At 36.6% G+C, this 23,309-nt stretch overlaps 1 protein-coding gene and 1 long non-coding RNA gene across 3 annotated transcripts in view; one reads left to right on the top strand and one right to left on the bottom strand.

Moving 5' to 3' along the window:
* GALNTL6 (polypeptide N-acetylgalactosaminyltransferase like 6) overlaps positions 1 to 23,309 on the top strand; it is a 1,097,978-nt gene that overhangs the window by 835,775 nt on the left and 238,894 nt on the right. The gene's annotated exons all lie outside the window — the stretch shown is intronic.
* Positions 1 to 23,309, bottom strand: part of LOC138921764 (uncharacterized) — a 122,134-nt gene that overhangs the window by 44,417 nt on the left and 54,408 nt on the right. Inside the window, exons 4-5 of one of the 2 annotated variants that reach the window (XR_011434649.1) lie at positions 22,414 to 22,563; positions 21,021 to 21,121 (exon numbers count right to left, since the gene is read on the bottom strand). This is a non-coding gene — a long non-coding RNA (uncharacterized lncRNA). Of the gene's footprint in view, positions 1 to 19,342; positions 21,122 to 22,413; positions 22,564 to 23,309 lie in introns of those variants that run through there. The other variant, XR_011434652.1, reaches the window with a different exon arrangement.

The raw sequence follows: 23,309 nt of genomic DNA, 5'->3' as shown, positions 1-23,309 counted from the left end.
TGTTGCTTAGTAACACAAATATTGCAATGGAGCTGGCAGAGGGCTATTTTTCTTTTTCCGAAATCATGACTCCCTAATTCACTTTCGACTGAAAGGAACAGAGTTCTGATTAACAATGTGGCTCCTTTCTGACAATGTGATCAGCCTATCTTTTGTATACCCAGCAAGGTGCAAATCAAATCACATTTGTGTCAGAAATCTTTGTCTTAAATGGATTCAACTTTCTTATGTTTTCATCAGCCTTCCCCTAAAATTGAAAGCAGTATCATCCCAATACTACCATCCAGGTTTAATTGGATAGAAGCCCCCTCAAAACAGGAGGCTGCACTTCTGAAATGAAACTTGCATATGACCAGAAATAAATAGGTCTGAGAGGTACGTGTGAACAATAATTAGCAATGGCAAGGTAACACCTCTTCTCAGGCGTATTTTTTTGTAAGTTTTAAAAGGAATCACTCAAATATGTCCCTTGATACCACTGAGACAGCTCAGTATAAAAATCACCTTTCCACTTTCATGAAACAACTTGAGTTGTCTCCCTTCTTTCTCTGCTCTGCCCCCACCTCACCCCTGTCTCATTTTCATTCATTCTCTCTCTCTGTCTGAAATATGTTGATATAAAAATGCATGTGTGAATATATACAGGAAAATGCAAAAAAAAAAAAAAGATATAAGAGTACATCAGAAACCATATAGAAGACAGAAACATTTTTTTTTTAACCTATCTTTATAACTACAATTGTACTCAAAAGTCAGCTCTGGCCTTCTGGTCAGCCAAGGCAAAAAGAAAACATCATTGGGCTGTGAATACATCTCATGCCGATGTGAGTGGATGCAGACTTTTCCCAGAACTAAAAATAACAAGAAATTTACTAAACATGTTGGAGAGTTGGCATGTGTATTAGTTTTCTATTGCTGTCATAACAAATTACGACAAACTTAGTAGCTTAAAACAACACAAATTTATCTTTCAGTTCCGTTAGTTAGAAGTCTGACATGGGTCTTATTGGGCTAAAATCAAGGCGTCTGCAGGAATGCATGCCATTGGAGACTCTAGAGGAGTCCCTTTCTTGCCTTTACAATTTCTACAGCCTGCCGACATTCTTTGCTTCGTATATCTCATTCCCCATCTCCAAAGCCAACACAGTTGAACTCTCTGCCTATTCTTACATAGTCACATTTCCCTGTCTTCATAGCCAAGAAAGATTTATCCTCATTTTTTTTTTTGCAAGGAAAGATTCTCCCTGAGCTAACATCTGTTGTCAATCTTTCTGTCCGGTCTTTTGCTCCCCAAAGCCCTGGTGCATGGTTGGATAGCCTGGTTGTAAGTCCTTCTAGTTCTTCTATGTGAGCCCCACCACAGCACGACAACTGACAGACAGGTGGTGTGGTTCCACAACCGGGAACTGAACCCATGCTGCCAAAGCAGTGAGAGTGCTGAACTTTAAGCACCAGGCTATCAGAGCTGGCTTAAGATTTATGCTCTTTTAAAGACCCATGTGATTAGATTGGGCCCACCAAAGTAACATATTCACAGGTGTTGGGGATGAGACTGTGGACATCTTTGGGCAGCCATTATTCTGTTGACCACAGCATGATATAATTAAAATAAAACAGTGGATCTTAAATTCCAGACCTGGGTTTGAATACTGCTCCCACAATTGCTAGCTGAGTGTTCTTGGGGAAATTATTTCACATCAGGAGCCTTAGTTCCCTCATCTCATAATTGGGGATTATCTTATCAAAACCCAAGATGATGTTGTGTGAAATGGTTATATCAAATACTTAACACAGAGCTCAATAAATCACAAGTATTATTGTTTTTGTTGATCCTTATCAATTCTTGATGAAAGCTAATAAGACAAAATTGAATTTCTTTCAAGGACCTAAGCTTATGTAGTCCTAGCATGCTTTTTTTCTGATTATTTAACTTGACTTTTAGAGTGCCTTGAAGAATGGGTGGTTAATGTGTTACATAGACTCCTACTCTTAATACTCATTGCCTCAGCCACATTTTTGGCAGATGCTGAATAACTATCAATTAAGTTTCAGCTCCCTGGTACATGTCCAATATGTAGGTATTATGTATTATTGATAACTGAAAAATCCATTCACTTTAGATATCAAAGAGTAAAGTGGCAGTTTAATGTTCTTTTTGTGAAAAATAAGTAGCCTGACATAAATTTTCTTCCAGAAAGAGAATCATATTTCTTGAACTACAAGAGTATCTTTGAACAGGTCAGACATTTGCTCAACAAAGTCTGGGTCTGGCCAAATGCCAGGACAAGTAACTATTGAAACACTGGAGAGGTAGATTTGACCTGGTTAAGGTCATATGTCATCAGATGAGAGAAACCTGTTATCTCTCCTATAAGGTGAATGACATGCCTCCTAGTCTCCCAATCTAGCACACTATTGCTCAAATTCACTTCACCCTGTGAAATCCATCATTTTCAATGCTATTTAGAAATGACTCTCAATTTGAATTCTTCTTCTCAACTTCCCCCACTCATATCATCACTCCTTCATTTCATATCATCATTCTTTACTATCCCAGGTATAATTTGGAATTTATTCAAACCCAAGCAATAGAAAATCCAACCAACAGTGGATTAAACAAGATAAGGCTTATTGTCCTCTTGTATCATAAAATCTGTAGGTGAGGAAGCTCAGGACTAGTAAGTAATCAAGGATTATCAAAGACCCAGAGCCATTCAACTTTCCTGCTCCCCCACCCTTACTGGATGGCTTTCCTCATCATATTACAAGATGTTAGCCATACCTACAGCATTCCAATCATATTTCAGACAGGAAGAAAGATAAGGGCAAAGAGTCAAGGACAAGAGGCTAAAGACACATGACAGTCATTGGGCTACCTTTCAAGCAATGTTCCCAGAATCCTCATTTAGTGATTTTCACTCATAGACCATTGGTCAAAACCATGTCCATGGCAGTCTGGGAAGGAGGATATTAATAGCTGAGCACATTGCTGCCCTGACAAACTCAGGATTCTAGGAGTGCCTGCCACACCTGGTCTACTGCTGTGCTGTAGATTCCTAATTCAGCAACCTGACACCAATAATCTATGCACTGTGTTTAGTTCTTCCCACGGGCATTGGCTTGATCTCCCTGAGAAACTAAATCATATTTAAAATAGGCTTTGGCTCTTCTTTGCCCAATGTATTTGTCCCAAAATCATTATCACAGCATAAGACCAATCTTAATTTCATTCTAATTTATTTCCACAGATTTCTCTCATCTTTCCACTCCCTTCCCCCTGCATTTCAGTCACACTAAACTTATCACTGTTTTCCTAATACAGTATGCTTCCCTGCTTCTGTATCTTTGCCTCTATCTAGAATGCTCTTCCCCTTTTGTTTTTCTAGACAACATCCCATTGTTATTTTAAGACCCCTCATGAACGACATTCCTTTTGTGAAACTTTTTCCAGTTATCCTCAGCAGAATTTGTTGGACTGTCTCTCTGTGCTCATCTCTCTGTGGTAGCCTTTGCACAACTGTATTGTGCTTTTTCTGTTTCCAGGTGTCTCCCACCTCCATAGTCTGAGATTCTTCAAATTAAGGCTTCTTATGCTTTTCCTGACACATAACAAACCCTCAATACATTCATGTAATAATGGATTAATTAAATTAATGAATTAAAAAGAAGATATTAAGTAGTCAGTCAACGACTAAAGAATCAGATAGTTTTATATGCCAAGATATGACAATGGAGTAGAAGTTTGGATAAAAGATAGAAAAGAATCAGAGGGCCCGCCCTGTGGCCAAGTTGTTAGGTTTGCGTGCTCCATTCCTGTAGCCCAGGGTTTCACTGGTTTGGATCCTGGGTGTGGACCTAGCACAGTTCATCAAGCCATGCTGAGGCAGAGTCCCACATAACAGAAACAGAAGGACCTATAACTAGAATATACAGCTATGTACTGGGGGGCTTTGGGGAGAAGAAGAAAAAAAGAGAGAGAAGACTGGCAACAGATGTTAGCTCATGTGCCAATCTTAAAGAAAAAGAAAAGAAAAGAATGAGGGACGAGAAAAAGAAATAAGAGGCCAAGGATTCTGACAACGAATCTGGAATTAAGAAATCAGAATGTGAAATCCAAGAATCTGGGCACCAAGGGCAAGAAGAAGAAAGGAAGTTGAATATTACCAGACTGTAAGCCAGATGTCGTCTGGGCTCTCCCTCTCCCAGGACACCTAGATATGATTGTGTTAAAAGATTAACTGAGGTACATTAAAATTTTCAACACTTCTGAATGGGGTAGCACCAAACTGAAAGTGGTTGGGAAAGCTTTGCCAACAAATTCTAGGAAAGAGGTTTTATAGAGAAGACGCGGAAGCAAAGCAAGGAAATGATTTGATTGGCTGTAGTTTAAGAGGTTGTCTAATTTGGGAAATCCTAGTTGACTGTGATTGGTCTTCTTAAATTTCCTTTTCTTGGATTTGAGTGCATTGACTCTGGCTAAGGTTTGGTTTGCTTATGTAGACTACCAAGGCGTTAGAGCCACCCAGTCTAATGGCCTCCTCATTTTATTACTTTAACAATTGATTCAAACCAACTTTCACACCCTATGAGAGTCCTAATCTCCTCCCACAGCCAGAAATTTCCAGGTCTTCCTGAAATATTTTTCCTTGTCTCTAAGCTTCTGTTTGTACTGAATTAGTTTGGATCATGGATTATCTTTCTACTCCATGTGACAATTTAAATGTAACTCTCATCCACTTCTTCAATTTTTCAGAAAATCCATCTAATAAGTTATTTGTATATATGGTAGACATGTCTGTGGAGACTAATAAGGATTTTAATAACAAAAAACAAAAGCAGCTCACAACTGAATATTAAATACTTCTGCTTCTAAGAATTTGGCCTTTCACCCCACCCCCACACTTTTTCAGTTTCTACTGCATCTCAAGCTCCACACAAACTTCCAGTTTAAGAAACCAATTTCTCTTACATACCTGGCAAAACATTACCCCTCCTAAACTGAGCTCTAAGTCCATTTTGCTTATCTAAATCCAACAATGATATTTTCAGCAGATCAAAAGGGTTTTTCATATAATTGAAGCCTCACTCCTTCAAAGATGATCAAAGTTATAAACAGTGAAGATTTTCCTACGTAAGCCAAAACTTCTGACAGAAAATATTCCTGGTTTAAGATAAAGATTGGGTTGAAAATAGGCACAAAGGTTGGGATTAAGTGTAGAAATCTTAGGGCTAGGCTTAGAGCTTCTCGACAAATGTTTAAAGATCTTATGTTCTGCTTCAAAGAAGTCTGGATTTGGTTGATGAATAATAAGCATCAATTTCCTCACCAGTGAAGAAAAGATTTATTCGTTCATTCTACTAACATTTATTGTGCTTCTACTGTATGCCACACAATATTCTAAGCATGTTGATATAGGAGTGAACAAGAGAGAGAAAATACTTATACTAGTAGAGCTTAGAGGTTTGAAGGGATAATAATTGTACCTACATCATAGGGTTATTGTGAGGATTAAATTAAAAAATGCATGCAATACCCTTAGAACACTGCTGGCCCATTGTAGAACTTCAATTACTATTCAAGTTCTGCAAACTGGTGGGATTTTTGCCTCACCACCATTTTTCTAAGACACTATTTTTTTGAGACTTTAATGGTGTATTAGTCCACTCATAGTCAGTGCTGGTATATTATGCAGAGCCCTCTGCAGACATGAGTGTAGGTACAATCCAGTAAGAGCTCTAGGTCACCTCCTTACAGAAGTTACTTTTAACTTATACACCTGTTTTTGCTTGATGATTGATTGCTGTTATGCATGCCAAACTTATGGTTTGATGAGTCAAATAACTTCCAGTTTCATGATGGTCAGTTCAGGGTACATAGTCATTTGATGTCCCATCATTTGGCATTCAATCTTTAACAAGGCCCAGTAGCAAGTCAAGAGATGTTTCTCAAAAGTAAAATAGTTATATGCAGGAGAGGGTATGACGTTCCTGCATGGAGCGTGCTGTAATTCTGCTATTGAGGCTTGCCAGAACCTCTATACAGCATTCCTGCTTGCCTTAGACACTCTGAATATCATGGATCTGCTGGGTCATAATGCCCAAGTAAAAGAGTAGGTCATGCCACAGCCTAGACATGTTGTACCACCTTTTAGGTCTTTTTCCTGTGGTTCCACTCAAAACTGGCAACTGTATGGGTTACTCACAAAACGAGTTAGCATGTCATATTCTAATATAGTATATGATGCTTCAAAAATCCAAAGACGCCCACCAAGCATTATGCCTTGTTTTTAGTGGTAGATGTCTAAGATGCTTTAACCTATTTTTCACTGTTGAGAAGATATTCTGACATGCTGCAGATCACTGTACTCCCTCCGAAACTTTACCAAGAAGATGCCATAGAATTTTGTGGAGTTTATCTCCCACCCCCTGGCCTATGTGTATTTCACTAAGATATATAAAATAATTTCCAGGTTCTGGGTCACTGAAAAAAATTATCATGATGTCATCATTGCAGTGGACCAGTGTGATAGTCAGCACAATGTTAAGATGATCAAGATCTGTCTAAAATAAATTACAGCAGAAAGCAAGACGGTAAATATGTGTTTCATCCTTATCAGGGGAAAGCAACTGTTTCTGGAGTTCCTTGCAACCTTATGTGGAAAAAACAAATTGCCAAATAAATAACTGTATATCAGGTGCCAGAGGTTGCGTTGATATGATTAGGTTTATGACAATCCATGGTCATTCTCCAACATCCATCTATCTTCTGCAGAGGCAAAACAGACAGATTAAATGAGAACGTGATAGGATTCACCACCCTTCATCTTTCACATCTTTAACATGGCGCTCCTCTCTGCAGTGCCAGAGGGATGTAGTATTGCTTTTGGATTATTGCTCCAGTATGGAGGAAAGCTCCGAGGACTTCCACTTTGCCCTTCCTGTGATTATCATGATGTCGTCAATGTGGTGGACCAGTGTGATATTCAGCACAATGCTAAGATGATCAAGATCTGTCTAAAATAAATTACAGCAGAAAGCAAGATGGCGAAGACTGCTATCATCCTTATCAAGAGAAAGCAGCTTTCTCTGGAGGTCCTTGCAACTTTATATGGAAAAAAAAATTGCCAAATAAATAACTGTATATCAGGTGCCAGAGATTGTGTTGATATGATTAAGTTTATGACAATCCATGGTCACTCCCACTTCACAGATCTGAGAGTTGATGTGGAGATTCTGCCAGTTGCTGAGTATGCCTATTTCAATTACACATTCAGAAGCTTTGGTCTGCAGACCCTCTGAATTCACTGTTAGACATAGGGTAAAATTCAATTTATCCTCTGACTTCTATAAGGACCCACTTTGATTGATGGCCACAATGGCATTTTGGGTCCCCAGAAATTAAGGTCACTTCAAAGCCAGTGACTGGACATCAATAAAAGGTCTGGTAAATTCCCTTTCCTAAGTGCATTGTCATCATAATAAATGGCCACAAGCTCATTTTTGGAAAGACTTGGAGGAAGTCTTACAACACATGCTTGTGGCAACATCGTACAGTGCTTTCTCAAGGGGAATTGGAATCCCCTTCAGGCAAGGAGGTACAGGTCTGCGTACTGATTTACGCCTAGAAAATCTGTAAGAGACTGAAACTCTCCATTGTGATGACTTAAGCGAGGATTTTGGCCACCAGATCTAGAGAATTTTCTGCTGTATAAGTCAAGTAATAAATTGGTAGGCTGCCCATTTATTTTATTCCTAAGGACAATTAGTCACTTCTCAAAATTTTGAGGATCGAAACACTGATTTCCACTTTCCCCCTCATGCAGTTATGATGATTGCCTCCACCTTATCTCTGGTAGTTAAGGACTGACACTTGGCCTCAACCATTCTAGAATCCCATCATCTCCATTGGTATTAAGAAGCCAATCCTAAAGCTGCCATTTCAAACAAAGTACAAAAGGTTAGGGTTGGGGTTTTTTATGTGTTTGTGTGTGATCGTGAGGTCATAACATACGCACACAATTTTCTATCTTTCTGCTGCACGCAATATGTATTAGGGAGCACTTCCCCATGCCATTCAATATTGTTACAATATGTTATTTAATTCTAGTATAATGATTAATCATGTTTATATATCGAAGATTAAGACTCCTTGGAGGTGATTATTGAAGTAACAAGGTTTAAAAGGATATGGGAGGAAATTAGAGTTAGAACATTGAAAGAATTAGCATTGAATGGAAGGAAGAATGTCTTTTTCTCTGAAACAATAGGGAAAGCAGGGACAAAGGGACAGGAAGAAAAACTAGAAGGTAAAGGTGGAAGGGTAATGCTTCTTTATTCATTAAAAACAAAGGAGTTGGGGGCCGGCCTGGTGGCGCAGCAGTTAGGCTTGTGGGCTCCACTTCAGCAGCCTGGTGTACACTGGTTCGGATCCCAGGTGCAGACCTCTGCACAAGCCATGCTGTGGCAGGCATCCTACGTATAAAGTGGAGGAAGACAGGCACAGATGTTAGCTCAGGGCTAATCTTCCTCAAAAAAAGAAGGAGATGGAGGGTGTGGTCCAAGGATTTGGACAGGAATTAAAGAGCAGGTTCAAGTTGTGTACTTGCTGCTGTGGTGAGTAGGGAAATGAGCAAACCAGAGATGCAAGAAATAGACCTGGAAATACATCAAAGTGTTAGTGATGATTATAACTGGATGAGATTGCAGACATTAAAGGTGATCGTTATTCTTCAAAAAATTCAAAATATACGTTACTTTTATTATTTTTATGATAATAAAAATATACCATAAAACTGTAGGGACAAAAAGGCAGAATCATCTTAGTAGTGGGGGCTAATGGATTGACTTGGATTTCCCTGGCAAGTTAAGAGTTACAGAAGCTAGTTAGGATCAATTGTATTAACCTGAACAATAAATCACTGCGTGAGACACTGTTGTGATCTAAACCAAGGCAGAGGTGGTTTTGGGAAGAGATGAATGAACATTTAGGAGGTAGATTTAAAAGGAAAGATAACTGATTAGGGAAGTGGCCAGGGATTGGAGCAAAGACAAGAGAGAAAGGAGAGTTTTCTGACTCGAGCACCTGGGTGAATAACCAGAATTTCACCAAGACCACTGAAGGGATAAGATGAAAAATGAAATTTTAGGCACGTGAGCTTCAGGTGTCTGAGAGATTTCAATGTGGAGATCCTCAATACTCAATTTGAGAAATGGAGAGAGAGCGGCAGAGTTAAAGTCCACGGGCTTTGGACTAAGACACCCCTAAGCTTAAATCCTATTGCTGCCGGTTACCAATCATGTTACAAAAAAATATGGACCAGATATTTCTCTCAGCTTCAATTTCTCATCAATAAAGTGAGAATAATAAAATAATATCTGCCTGATAGCATTGCTTGAGCAGTAAGGGAAATGATATATGTAAAGCACTTAGCGAGTTCTTGGTACGCCTGTAATAAATGTAACATATTAATGTTATTCGTCATTATTATTATGACTTGCTATGTGTTGTTAGACAGGTTGGTCAACTTTGCAAAGCCTCAATAAAATGAGGATAATAAAAACCACCACACAAACTTGAATTGAGCATTAAATGACATATTGCACCATCCGATGCCTGGTCCATGGTACTTGTTATACCAATGATGTCAATTGGTTTTCATTCTCCATCATCACTATTATTGTTGTAATCTGCTCAAACTCATTAGTCACCAAAGCATGAAAATTAAAATATTCTTGTTTATTAAGTTCTCTGATGATCTCTTTAATATTTTAATTGGATATATTCACTTTTTACAGTGTGTAAGAAGTAAATGGCCTTTTTATCAACATTTATAAGGGTGTTAGTTTTTTGTTAATTTATAAAAATTTCTGTGATTAGTTTTTGTTTATAATAGTTAATATTTTGTAGTCTTTATTTACTTTTTTAACTCCTTAATTTTCTTTATGATGTTTTTTCATAGATACAGGTTAGGTTTTTAAAATATTTAATATCTATCATTGTTTTCCTTTGTGGTTTTCTATTATTTTTAGGCATAGAGTATCTTTGTCCATATCAACATAAAATTTCCTCTATACATCTAATTTTTACCGTACTTATAATTTGTTAGCTAGAATATTTAAATCATGTGAAATGTAGTTTGTGCATCATGTGAGGTGAGATTTTTTGCTTATTTTTTCCAACTATCCAATTTTTCTCAATACCATTTGTTTTTAAAACTGTCCATCACTTTTCCAACTTATTTGTGATGCTTCTTTTGTTAAATACTAAGTTATTTTTATCCTAGGATGTGCTTCTGAGCATTCAGTTTGGTTTCGACAATTTTACAAATACGACATTGTTTTTTAAATTATTACATTTTAGGTGGCTGGGAGGTCAAATCCCATATCTCTAACCCCATAAAGGCCTTTTTTAAGCTTCTCTTAGATAGTCTTCAGTGTATTTATTTTGAAATTATTTTTTCAGTTATTTTACTGAATTGTGGGTAATACCCAATTCCCAATTTCATATTGATAGCTTAATATCTTTTTAATTTGGGAAGAATCAGCATTAATATTATTCAATCTTTCCTTCCATAAACAGGATATATTTTTCATTTCTTTTATAATTCTCACAGTATTTTTGACATTTACTTTATGCAGACTCAAAACATTTTAGTCAGGGTCATTCCTCTGTATTTTATTGTTGTTATTTTCTGAATATGATCTTTTCTTTTTCAATTATACCTTTCAAAAATTATCGCTAGTCTTAAAAAGAAAGGCTTTAATTTTCTAATTGATCAGTCTACTATGTTATGTCAGAATCATAAAGTAATTCAGATGGTGTTCCCCGATTCATGTGCATTTTGATCATTTCATAGTCTTTACGAAGTTATAACAGGAGTTGGAATTTTAAATCTGCCACAGGTCTTCAGATTTCTGGTAGAGAATACCATAAAATAAGAGTTCCACATATTCATCTCAGTTTTTTCCTCAATAACATAACCCGCAACAAGATTTTGCTGTGAAAGATACATAGTTTTCGAGGAAAATATGTGAATCAGCATCCAAGATATTATTGTTAAGGTTTGTGGTTCCCGAATGAAGTCTTCAGTCAAGAAATGAAGGCATTTCTTCTCTAAATCATCCAGCCTCTCTTTGCTCAGGTACTCATTCAAATAAATCAGAAGACAGGCATCCTGCCTGCCACCTCAAATAATGCCAACAGTATTGTCCAGAAGTGACTGGCAGGTCCGGTCAGGAGATGTTGTAACCCTTCTAGGAGCCAATTCCTGCAGCTGACATTTTCATCAAGACTGGACTTCCGCAGGGAAGCACTCCCACAACGACATCACATCCGGATAGCTTCACTCAGCCATTTGCTTCACTCTCACAAACCTGTCACTCCTTCTTTTCTATTCCATTACCTTTTCCCATTTATTATATAATTGTCTTAAAAATTTTCTCTATAGACATTGGCAACCACAGTAAACAGTGTTATAATTTTGCTGTGACTTTCAAACATATTTTCAAAAACTCAAGAAAATGAAGGTCTATTGTATTTGCCCATATTCTTGCTCTTTCCTTTGTCTTTCTTCTTTTGTGATGTTCCAAGCTTCCTTCTCTTAGCCTTTCCTTTCTGTGCAAAGAAGAGAACTTCCTTTAGCTGTTCTTTTAGGGTAGATCTGCTGGCAACAAATTCTCCTTGTTGAGTCTGGAGCTTAAATATTATCTGAATAATCCAGTATTTAGGAATATACCTCCAAAAAAGGAATCCTCTTTCAACTATAACTCCTTTATGTGGGTTGTGATAAAGGAAACGTTAAGTGGTGCTACTTGAAATGGTGGCTTATGAGACTTGAACTTCCTAGCTCTTTGGAAGCATCCTGCACAATGAAGAGCTATCATTGAGGAAGTAACTTGGTCCTCTGACTGAAGGCCATAGTGCACATACTGCCTTTGGTACCTGATTTTATATGAGGATTTTACCTTTTAACCATGTATAAGTGATAGAAATATAATTAGCACAGTACTTCACTAAGAATGAAACAGCAGGGTGAGAAAACATTACCAACTCACATTTTCAAGGCTATTGAGACTTGAGTCTTTCAAGTGTTATTGAAATCGTAAACAAAATGAATGGTGATTTTAAGTGTAGGTGTTTAGGTCAAAGACCAGATGGAGTTGAGGCTCAGAGTTAAGTGTTTATACTGAGGTAGTGGGTAATTATGGCCTGAAGTACTGCTATGGAAAAAAAATCTCACTGTTTCCTAGTTGAAGAAAATATTGATCTTAAGGATCCCAGCAATAATTTTACTAATTTTTCTCTGTCATTGTGTGAGACCCTGAAAAGGACAAAATTAATCCAGAGCCGCCCATTCCTTAGACTCCTTGCATCCTGCCTGAATCACAAAGGAGGCAGTGACAATTTTAGTAAGGGATGCCACAGGCTGGTGTGATGTTCCCAACCGAGCCTTTTGAAGTCATAAAAACAGTATAGGCTGGACCCTCATTTTCAGACTTTGCAGCACATCACTGCCTGATTGACAGCGGTTGGTTACATCCATAAGGTACAAAGGCCAGAGCTCTGTTGGATGCACTGTCTGTGATTTCTAGCTTATCTGAATGACTGCTAAAAGCAGCTAGAGCAAGTAATAACAGTACCGACCGATAGTCTAGGCAGCTGTGTGTACCAACTTTGCTAACAACTGTCTCTTGGGCTGGTTGAATTATTCTGTCTGAGTTTCACTGGGAAGGTACAAAGTCATACATACATGCTTGTACTTCCCATGACCCTGCAAGAAGTCTTTCATTAAAAAATGAACGTGGAGGGGCTGGCCCCGTGACCGAGTGGTTAAGTTCGCGCGCTCCGCTGCAGGTGGCCCAGTGTTTCCTTGGTTCGAATCCTGGGCGCGGACATGGCACTGCTCATCAAACCATGCTGAGGCAGCGTCCCACATGCCACAACTAGAAGGACCCACAACAAAGAACATACAACTATGTACCAGGGGGCTTTGGGGAGAAAAAGGGAAAAAAACAAAAATGAACGTGGAAGACCAGCATTATTAGATTAATACACTGTGGTGGCCCTAAGAGGAATAAGTAATTATGTTAAGTAAGGCATATCAACTCAACCCTTCAAAAGAAAAAAAGCCACATGTGAGAACTTGCCAAAAACTCTATTGTGAATGATGTAAATAATGCATCAATTTTTGATAAGCTTGTTTAATAGATGCTTGCTAAAAAAAAAAAAAGACTAATATATATTAAACATTCTCTGTTTTGTTGAGTAAACAACGAATTATTTGGAAGTACAAGAAGCCTGAATGCTTATAGGGTTTTTGATAAAACTGATAGTTATTATAATAGTAATATAATAAAAAAATAGAAAAAAGAGAAGTGATAAAAATATTCATCATGCTAAAACAATGTGGTTAATATTTTGGCATAGTCTTCATTTTTTCCCAAAGCATTGTACATTCAATTTTTCTCTGCAAATTTACTTAACATTAAAAAGTAAGTGTTACTCCACATAAATACATAATCCCTGTAAACATTATTTTTAATAACCATGATGTCCATTTGGTGAACATAACACAATTCGCTTAACTGTTCTTTAATTTTGGATTTAAATTGTTTACAATTTTTACAATTATGTTTTTAGAATGTTTAATGAAGTACTTCATGTAATTTTATATATTTTTGTCCATACATTTAATGATTTGATTCAGAAATATTCCTAGAAGTGGAATTACTGTGTTTGATATTATGAAGATTTAAAAAATTTGCATACATTGCATAATTTATGTTTAACTATTTTTCTGATTATAAAACTACGTATTCATACTCATTTTTTTAAAAACTTTGAAAATCCATGAACTATGAAAAGAAAAATACTTATACTCTTCTAACTTACAAATTAAACAATTTTAATATGTAAATTATGTCTTGAACATTTTCTCACATAAATCTTTGACAATACCACTTGAGAAAAAGATATTAGGGTTCTTAAACTGGAGTATCAACATTTTAAGATTGCTGATATGTTTACCAATTTATTTTTCAAAGCTCTTCCTTCTGAGGTGCAACACTAATGTGAAATACATGATAAAAAGGCTATCACTATTTGCACTTCCTAAAGTCTTTCAGAATTATTCTTTGGAAATGCATTGGGTCTATTATAGAATAAATCACAGTTGTATCTTAATTCTTCATCAACACAAAGGCTCTGGATCAGTTTGCTAAGGCAGTTTAGTGTCTAGAGAAGGTAAATATATTATGAGATTTAGTTTGACAGATAATTTTTTCAAAAGAACTACGTTTGCTTAAATCCAAAAAAAAGAAGATTTGTGGAGGCTTTAGTAAGCTCCTTAACTATGAACATGACAATGAGCAGTTCTCCAGCCATAATGATGAGACAGAGACAGAGCCAAGAAGAAAGAAGTAGAGATCTGGACTGAATATAGAAAGACATTTTATTATGGTGACACACTGGAATTTATACAGAAAAAAAGAGGAATAAAATAACATTCATTGAATAAATATTTAGGCTTAAGATTAAAGTTAAAACTTTAACATTAAAATTTGAAGGATCAGTCAATAGTTGGGGAAGATATTTTGGTGTTATAGGGCTTTCTATCACTCAAACTCCTTGTACATTTTGGATATTTTAACTGTGACGGTCATTATCAGTAATATAAATCTTCATTTTCTATTATACACGCACACACACACACGTACACACGAGAGAGAATATATAAAATAGATCTTTGATTTTGGTGCCCAAATGAATATTCATATATTATAGATTATGAACAACCTCTCCTAATTTAACTCTAAAGTACAAAACTAAGCTACCTTTTTCTAGATGAATAGTTTTAAAAACTGTTATATTTAGAATTCTTTAGTTGACTAATAATGGTAGCCCAACTGTTCCACAATTTAGAATGGAATTGTAGATTCTACTATCACTCGCAACAAAAGGTAAAGGAGCCCCATCCCACACACTTCAAAAAAATGTGAAAACAGCTGAAAGCTCTTTTAATGGGAAAAGGGAAGGAATGGAGAGAAAAGGAAGGTCTTTTGTGACCCCAAGCTCTTCTATATTACACTTGTGGCGTCACAGAACACAGTCAAAAACTACCAATAGTCCACCAACATCTTATAGAGACACTTGATGATGGCTGAGACTGCATGGGAACCCAGTTGTCCCAACTTACCTCTTATACTATTTTGATTCCATTAGGCTAACATTGAATCATAGTACACTGCCCATTTGCAACTTCTTCTACATCATTAAAGAATGTTACAGAAGAGTGTCTGGGGCTGGCCCTGTAGCCTAGTGGTTAAGTTCAGCATGCTCTGCTTCAGCAGCCCAGGTTCAGGGGTTTGGATCTTGTGTGCAGACCTACACCACTTGTCAGCCATGCTGTGGTGGCAACCCACATATAAAGTAGAGGAATACTGGCACAGATGTTAGCTCAAGGCTAATCTTCCTGAGCAAAAAGAGATAAAAGAGAATGTTCTAGAAGATTATCAAGACCCACTAAGAAACCATAAAATATGAGAAAGAGAAATGACATATAATAGATATATGAATGGATGGATAGATAGATGCTTATTTACAAAATGCTCACTTCAAGTAAACCTGTAAATTGAAAAGAAAAAAACTTCCTGAGTATCATTTAGTCAACCCAAGTTTCTTAAGAAGTAAACATATGACTAGGATTTCTATAAAAAAAGTAAAAATGATGACGCATCATGAAGCTCAGATAAAGGGAACCCCTGCTGCTTCCCTCTGTTTAGTCTCCCCTGAAGAATCAGTATTACCCAAGAAGCTTGTGCATTGCTGGTGCACAAGCAGGGAAGCCTGGAGAAATTTTTATTTTTGATTTAACAAATAACAAAACTACTTTTTCTGTTTTTTAAATATAGCCTCAAATTCCTGATAGAGCTATTAGATTAATTTTACTCATTTATCTGAGATTTTAAAAAGATACAACATACAAAAGCATTTATATTTTCAGTCTAAACTTTGCAGGCTTCTGGAGATTGCACTGTTACTTTTATTTAAGTTAAACCGAGATGACTTTGGTAAACTATTTTCACTAGATATCTTGCATCTTCTGCTAATTTTTCTGTGATATATTGTTCTTGTGACTTGCATTAACCATTTTCATTATATTTTCCTCAATATCCTTATTTTTTAGTTTAAACCACTTAGGGATAATTCATTCTTCTAAGTACTAATAAGTGTGAGATACAAGATGTATAAATCTCCCTTCAGTTGAGGACGAAGGAGAAAGCAAAAGGATTCATAATTTAGATCTTCAATGTAAGCATTTATTTTCCTAGCTATCAATGATTATTAAGCCACATACTCATCTATAAAAATGAAGAGGTAATTATAAAATAAAACAGTCACCACCTGGAATTCTTAGCAATGCCAGTGCTTCTGAAGTAAGTTATTAATCCACTTAATTCCAGAGTTTATGATGTTGTGAGAAGGGAAATTAACACTTGAAGTGGACTGAAGCAAAGACAATAGCAAAAGGTAACAATCAACTAAAAGTTCTAAAATGTTTCAAGTTGTTAAAGCATCTGTAAATATGCAAAATTTAAAAAGTAGTCATAGGACAATATTCCTTGAAGCACTGGTAGTTCTTCTATTGCAGGTATAAAAAATAACATGGATCTACAGTCATTACAGGAGTTCTTCTTATGTAGGTTATAAAAATGCAATTATGAGGCAGTATAATTGTTAAGGAATTAACGCCTCCTTTAGAAGAAAGACATGTTTGCACACTTTCTCTGGACACTAAAGTAGAAGGTTAACTTCTCTGTTTCCAAGTCTTCTGCATTCAAAACTAATTTGTAAAATATTAAGAGAGAGATTCATTCTCATCTGGGTATAATGTGATATTGTACATTATAAAACTGACCAACTTTCATTTTAGAACTATGTTTCAAAAGTATTTTTGAAAGATTAAATTGATCTTTTTTTGAGATATTCCTGGAGTGCAGGACTGTATCTGTGTGTTATCTGATGTTCTTAGCAAAAACCCTGAAGAGGTTCTAATTTCATTTTTTTCCATTAATTTTTACTTGACCCTATAACTACGTAAAAATTGATAAATAAGTATTGCTTACAGTGCTTCTATTGATCATGCATCTGGTGTATGTCTGGCCTCGCTATACCTTTACCCTGTGTAATCTCTAATGCATCATCTTGTAGGCTACTCTTCAGGTACAGAGAGAAGAAAACAAAGTTTCTGTTTTCCTCGGCCTTGAGATTTTACAAGCATTTGCTACACTGGGACAGAAAATTCATGTCCCTGTCTCTCTACTTCACTGCTCCTTCCCTTACTCTTTTTTCTTTTTCTTTTTCTTTTCTGAGAAAGATTCACCCTGAGCTAACACCTGTGCCAATCTTCCTCAATTTTGTACATGGGTCACTGCCACAGCATGGCTGCTGATGACTGGTGTAGGTCCACGCCCAGGAAATGAACCTGGGCCACAAAAATGGAGCACGCAGACCTCAACTACTAGGCCACAGATCAGCCTCAAATCTATTTTTTTAATTGATAAAATTTAAATTCAGAAACTAATGTGTTATGGTGCTGCCCAGGCTTTAAAATGTTTCCACATCGGTAATATGTTGGCAACAGTCCTGAGAGATAGGGCAGAGGCTATTTTCCCCATGTTACTTCCAGGGAACTGATGTTCAAAGAGAATGTAAGACTTGCCTAGAGTCACAAAACTAAGAAGTGTTAAACTCAGAATTTAAACTCTCTAACTATAATCTTTAAGCTCCATTCACCCACAAAGTAGAAATGTCAATTGAATTCAACATCACCTTGCAGAATTATGCAAACTACATGCAAATCAGGACATCCATGAAATAATTAGAAAATAGGTAATGTGCCACATACCATATGAGAAACCTTCCATAAATATCAATCCTGGTGACATTTCTTATGCGAACAACTGAACATATATGTGATCTGCCTCCTCAAATTTAAACGAGGTGTTAAGATTATATGTCCTCTGTACTTTTTTGTCTTTTCATTGTGTTTTACATAATTTTTGATAAATCATAAAAATAGGAAAAGATACAGGGCATAATGAGAACAAATGTGTATGTTCCTACCATTGTAATTACTGACAATTGTAAAAATTCTGTCATGCTTACCTAGAGGTTTTTAGATTAACAAATAAATAAACATCACACATAAGATTAAAGTACCATTTGGCTCCCTCTTGCCCACAACTTTTCTCTCTCAAGAGTTAAGGAATATCATAAATGTGGTATGTACTTCTAGTCCATCTCTGTTGGCACGCAAATACACATATACATCTATATATCCATGAAAAGTATAGGATAGAGTCTTGTATATATGTTTGAATTTTAAATAAATGATGTCACGCTGTATTAGTATTATGCAATATGCTTTTTTTAATTCAACATCACAATTGAGATCTATCCATGTTCCTATATATCAAAATTTATTGCTTTATAACTACTGCAATACATTCTATTAACCATACTCTCACTGATGGATATTTAGATATCTCCCAATTTTTCTCTATTATACATACAACCAGTTAATCAAGGAGGCTCAACCCATTGTAGTCAAGTTGTGTCAGTAATGTAGTTATTTACCTTCATCTGCCTCCTCACCTACCTTCTTGCCCTATAACCGCAAGAAGAAGAAGGGGCAGAGTGCAAAGGCAAAATGCCCCTGAACTCCCCAGTTAGTCTATCTTCATCCAGAAATTTTGTCCGTGCAGGTAACAGGGGAGAAGTGTCAGAAATTACCAATGTTCACTAACAGTTAGTTCTCCTTTGCTACTGGGTACGTGGAGAATAAACTACCTGCCCTCCTCAAAGAAGGAATGGCCAACTGATTATTCTGGCCAATGAAATGGATGCAGTTAAATCCTTCAAACTGGGAGTACCAGACCACTTTGGTTTATTACCTATTGGATCCATGTACACAGTCTGACTCCTTTGGGCATAATGGTCCCTGGAAAGATCCAATAATATATTCTCACTGATATAAAGCTGGTTGTCACAGTCTTTTTCTAGTAGACACATCTCTCGTCACTCAGGTAAGACTGTAGTCAGCAGTTTCATCCACCCTTTAGGGTCTCCTACCCTAGCCACGTGGAGGGAGGATGTTTGGAAATCTTCCCTGCCTCACAATCCCTATTGTACCATCTCTTCCTGATGCACTAACCATGCACATCGAGCTGTGAAGTGAAATGCCAGCTTCTCTTTCCATCACACATCCATAAAAGTGGGAGTGATTTTCTTGGGATAAGACAGAGAGAACGAATAGGTTTTTTTTTCACAAATCTTTTACTCTTTGAAATGTTTATAGTCTTTCTCACTTCTCAGAAGTCTTCTTATATCAACTTGGATTGTGGTGAGGAGAGAGGGCCAGTTATGTAAACTAGAATCTCTCAGTCAACCCTGTAGAAAGGTGGCTGAACCCAACCGCTGTGGTGGGTCTCAGAACTTTAACATGGGTTACTTATTCCCTGTGAGTCTCAGCTTTCAATCTTGGCTAGGACAACAAGAGAAACATACTGAACTAAAACCACTCTATTATGTTCACCAGGCTGCTACGAGAATCCTTGAACATAATTCGTTGTATAAATATGCAAGAGCTCCCCTGGAATACACCTAGAAGTAAAATTATTGGGTCATAGGATTACCTAATGGCAATAATTAGTACCATTAGTTCTAGAATTGTCCTAAAAATCTATTCCCAAACCAGTCCTACTGGCTATTCTGCTCGTATCTTCCCATCTTACTCCTGAGATCCCAATTCTGCTGTGATGATCCCTTTCCTGATGAGTAGAGTTGTTTTCTACTCTTGAAAGCATTGATGCCCTGCTTCCCCACAACTTCCCCAGAAATAACCTGCCTTGGCCTGCTCCTTTCTAGCTACCTCCGCTGTTAACGAATGAAGCACAGGGTCAAGGACACTGGTCACTGCCAATCTACCTCCCACAGCCAACTCCACACTACTGCTGGATGCTGTGACTGCTCTTCTCCAGGTGACTCTGAATGCTCACCCCAACCCCAATGTGGTTCTGAATGGAGAGGTGGAACAGGGTACCTCTCATGCCTCTTCTGGGCCCCTAATGGTTGGTGATGTCAAAGGAGCCCATAGACACGAGAAAATAAACAAAGTCACCCAAAAAGTTCTCTAAATGCAGTGACCAACATCAGGAGTCAAAGTAAAAGACAGGAAAGATGAGAGTAAGAAAATAAGACTCAAAAAAGATGTGGACCAAGAGAGAAAAGAAAAGGGAGCAGTTCCCTGGTTGAGCTCTTCACTGCTTGTGGCAGGAGCAAACAAGTTCTAAGGTAAAAATTTAGGGGAACACTAGACTGACCCTGGATAGGCAAGTTAAGAATAGGCAGGATTATACAACAATGTTGTCCCCGCTATAGCCTATTCCCAGAAATACCTACTTTTCAGAAAGGAAAAGTTAGATGGTACAACTTAGGGAATCTCTAGACCTCTTATTAAATCTCAGAAATTATTCTATGGACCTTGACACTGAATTAAAGGAAGACTTATGGGATTGTAGCCCAGTTCTACACATTTACTTTCATATGTGGGAGGAGAATTTTATTATAAAACACGACTTGGGAACTGTCCTTTTATTGGACGTAATCAGTATTGTGTTCAAAATTCACTATCGGAATCCAGAAAATTGTAGACTGTTTGTTATTTGGGATGAGCTAATGAGAGAAGACTTTTTTCCAAGGATCATTTGATATCTATATGCTTTTCTACTGTTCCCTTTTCTCAGGAGACACTACGGAATCTTCAATCTGATCAAGTTAGCTAGTATCAAGTGTAAAGTGACATATCCTTAAGTGCAAGCATGTGACCAGAGACTGTAAACTGTGCCAGATCAATGACAGGGTAAATAATCATTGATCTTATCTTCTTTTCCAATTTAAAACAAAAGACAATCTTCCCTGCCCTCGAGTAATTTATATAATTTTTTAAAAATCTACTTACCATATTGAAGAGCAAAATTAAAGCATTCTTGTTTTATACATCTGCTTTTTAATAGCCTGGAAAAGCTTATGTGAACATCAATGATGCTTCTGCTCATTCAACTGCAGAAGTACAGGAGAGAAAAGACAGACACAAGGAGTTTACAAATGCAAATATTCAGTTCTTGGGGGCCTCAGCTGCATAAATGTTCTTCCATTAATGAAACTGGCTTCATGCCATTTGACTTAGCTTTTATTCAAAAAGCTGTTAAATAATTTCCAGTGAAGGGGGACCAAAAAAATAACAATAATCACGCCAAAGAAAAATGACTGTGGCAAACTTTAAATTAAAAAAATGCTGATAGTAAACTACATGAGATTGCCACTGGAATATTCCCAGCCTACTTCTTCATCTTTTCTAATCTGCCTTATCCCTGGCCCCTCCCTTAGACGTGCCTTTATTAGCTCTTTTTCAGGTTGATTCAAATTACGGAATTTGAAACGACATTCTGAATTTATCTTGTGACGTTAATCACGGTTAAGTGTTGTATAAAAGCACTACCGCATGATAATACGTCCTGCTGATAATATCACAGTTAACTCTTGAAGAGGAAGAAAAACCAGGTTGGATGAAAATTATCTTTCAAAAAGCAGACTCAGTCAAAAAAAGTCGATGAAAATAGCATTTACTTATGCTTTCCTTCAAGGTTTTGGAGAATTCAAAGATCAGAAAAACAAGCTTTCCCAGTAAGGAAGATAAATATTTAGTAAACAACATTAGATGTGTTCCACGATTTTGTTTCCTCTTTGCTTAAATAACAACTCTCAAGTCTGCCATGTGATGGCTGCCAGTGACATAATTGCTACCAAAAAAAGAATTACCCGTGTGGTTCCCTTGAGTAACTCATTAGTCGGTCACCATGTACCAAGCACAGAGCACCGTGGTCTGTGTACACTGGGAGCCAGAGGAGTAATGCAAAGGAAGGAGAAAAAATATTACAGCTGAGTGACTTCCAATCTAGAGACAAAGATGCACAGATGCCATGAATTTTTTTTAAAAAACTAGAAAACCAAAGCAAATGCACTGGTAAGATCTACATTTATAAGTAATCAGGGAAATGTCCAGTCAGGGATCTATCCAGGCTAGGATCTGGAATATTCAGCTGTACCTGGTGTTGTCTTGTATTAAAATATCACTGTTTTATATTCATTTTCTCCCTGATGATCAAAAGAGGGCTTGAAACAATTTAGTTTTCTATCTTTTTCAGATATTTAAATGCTTTAGGTCATAGACTGGAATGAAGGAAACGCAGTTTGAAAATCATTGCATTGTAATTTATTTTACAAATTCCAGTTTTTCTACTCAAGTTTCTTAAAACAGACAGTTATGTAAGAATAAGTAAACAAATAATTACCTCGTAAGCATCTTTCCGAAGCTTTCACATCTGACTTCCCAAATGCCAAACGTGAGGAACTGTATCCACGGAGCTTGGTTAGCGCTGAGAATAGAGACTCACTGGCATTTGACAAACGCCTTTAATGAAAAAGCTAATCTCTCCAGACTCCTAGAATCAGAACACAGAAAATGCACAAAGAAGTAGAAATCAAGAATGTTCGATGTTGTTAATAACCAAAGAAAAACCATTTCAAACAAGATACTATTTTTTTCCTAACAAGTTGAGGGAAAATAATTTGACAAAGTGAGAAAGTCTATTATTAAAACATTTTTGGAAAACTATTTGGAAATATCCATCAAAGTTGGGTTTTTTATGCATTTGCATAATAATTTTCATACTAGGAATCTATCTTAAGGAAATAATCAGCCAAAATCAGTTATATAATAATGTTCATTGTAGAATTACTTTTAATAACAAAGATATATTTTAAAAATTAAATGTAAGAATGGTGAAGTAAATATTATACAACCTTATAATACTCAATAAATAAAAACTCTTAAAATGATCCTTTTCGAAGAATCATTATAAAAATGAGTAAATGCTTGATTCTTGAGTCTAAAATTATAATTTGTGTAGTATTTGTGTATATGTATGTACCTGGAAGGAAATAAATCAAAATGGGAATGTTGGTTCTTTCTGGACAATAGAACCATATGTAATTTTCTTCTGCTATTTGCCTCTTTCTATTTTCCAGATTATCTTATGTCTATCCCTTCATAACAATAAGGTCACATAAAAAAGTAAACTTAGAGGTAGTTTGTCTCATGCAGAATACTGAAGCTTAACAAAAACTGCATATATTGTCTTGAAATAAGTTTACTTTCTAAAGAAGAGTTATCAGAAATTTTAGGAAG

Source organism: Equus caballus, chromosome 2 (assembly GCF_041296265.1).
Source record: "Equus caballus isolate H_3958 breed thoroughbred chromosome 2, TB-T2T, whole genome shotgun sequence".
Classification (NCBI taxonomy): domain Eukaryota; kingdom Metazoa; phylum Chordata; class Mammalia; order Perissodactyla; family Equidae; genus Equus; species Equus caballus.
Note: the sequence above shows the minus strand (reverse complement) of the source record. Positions and strands in the feature narration are given on the sequence as shown.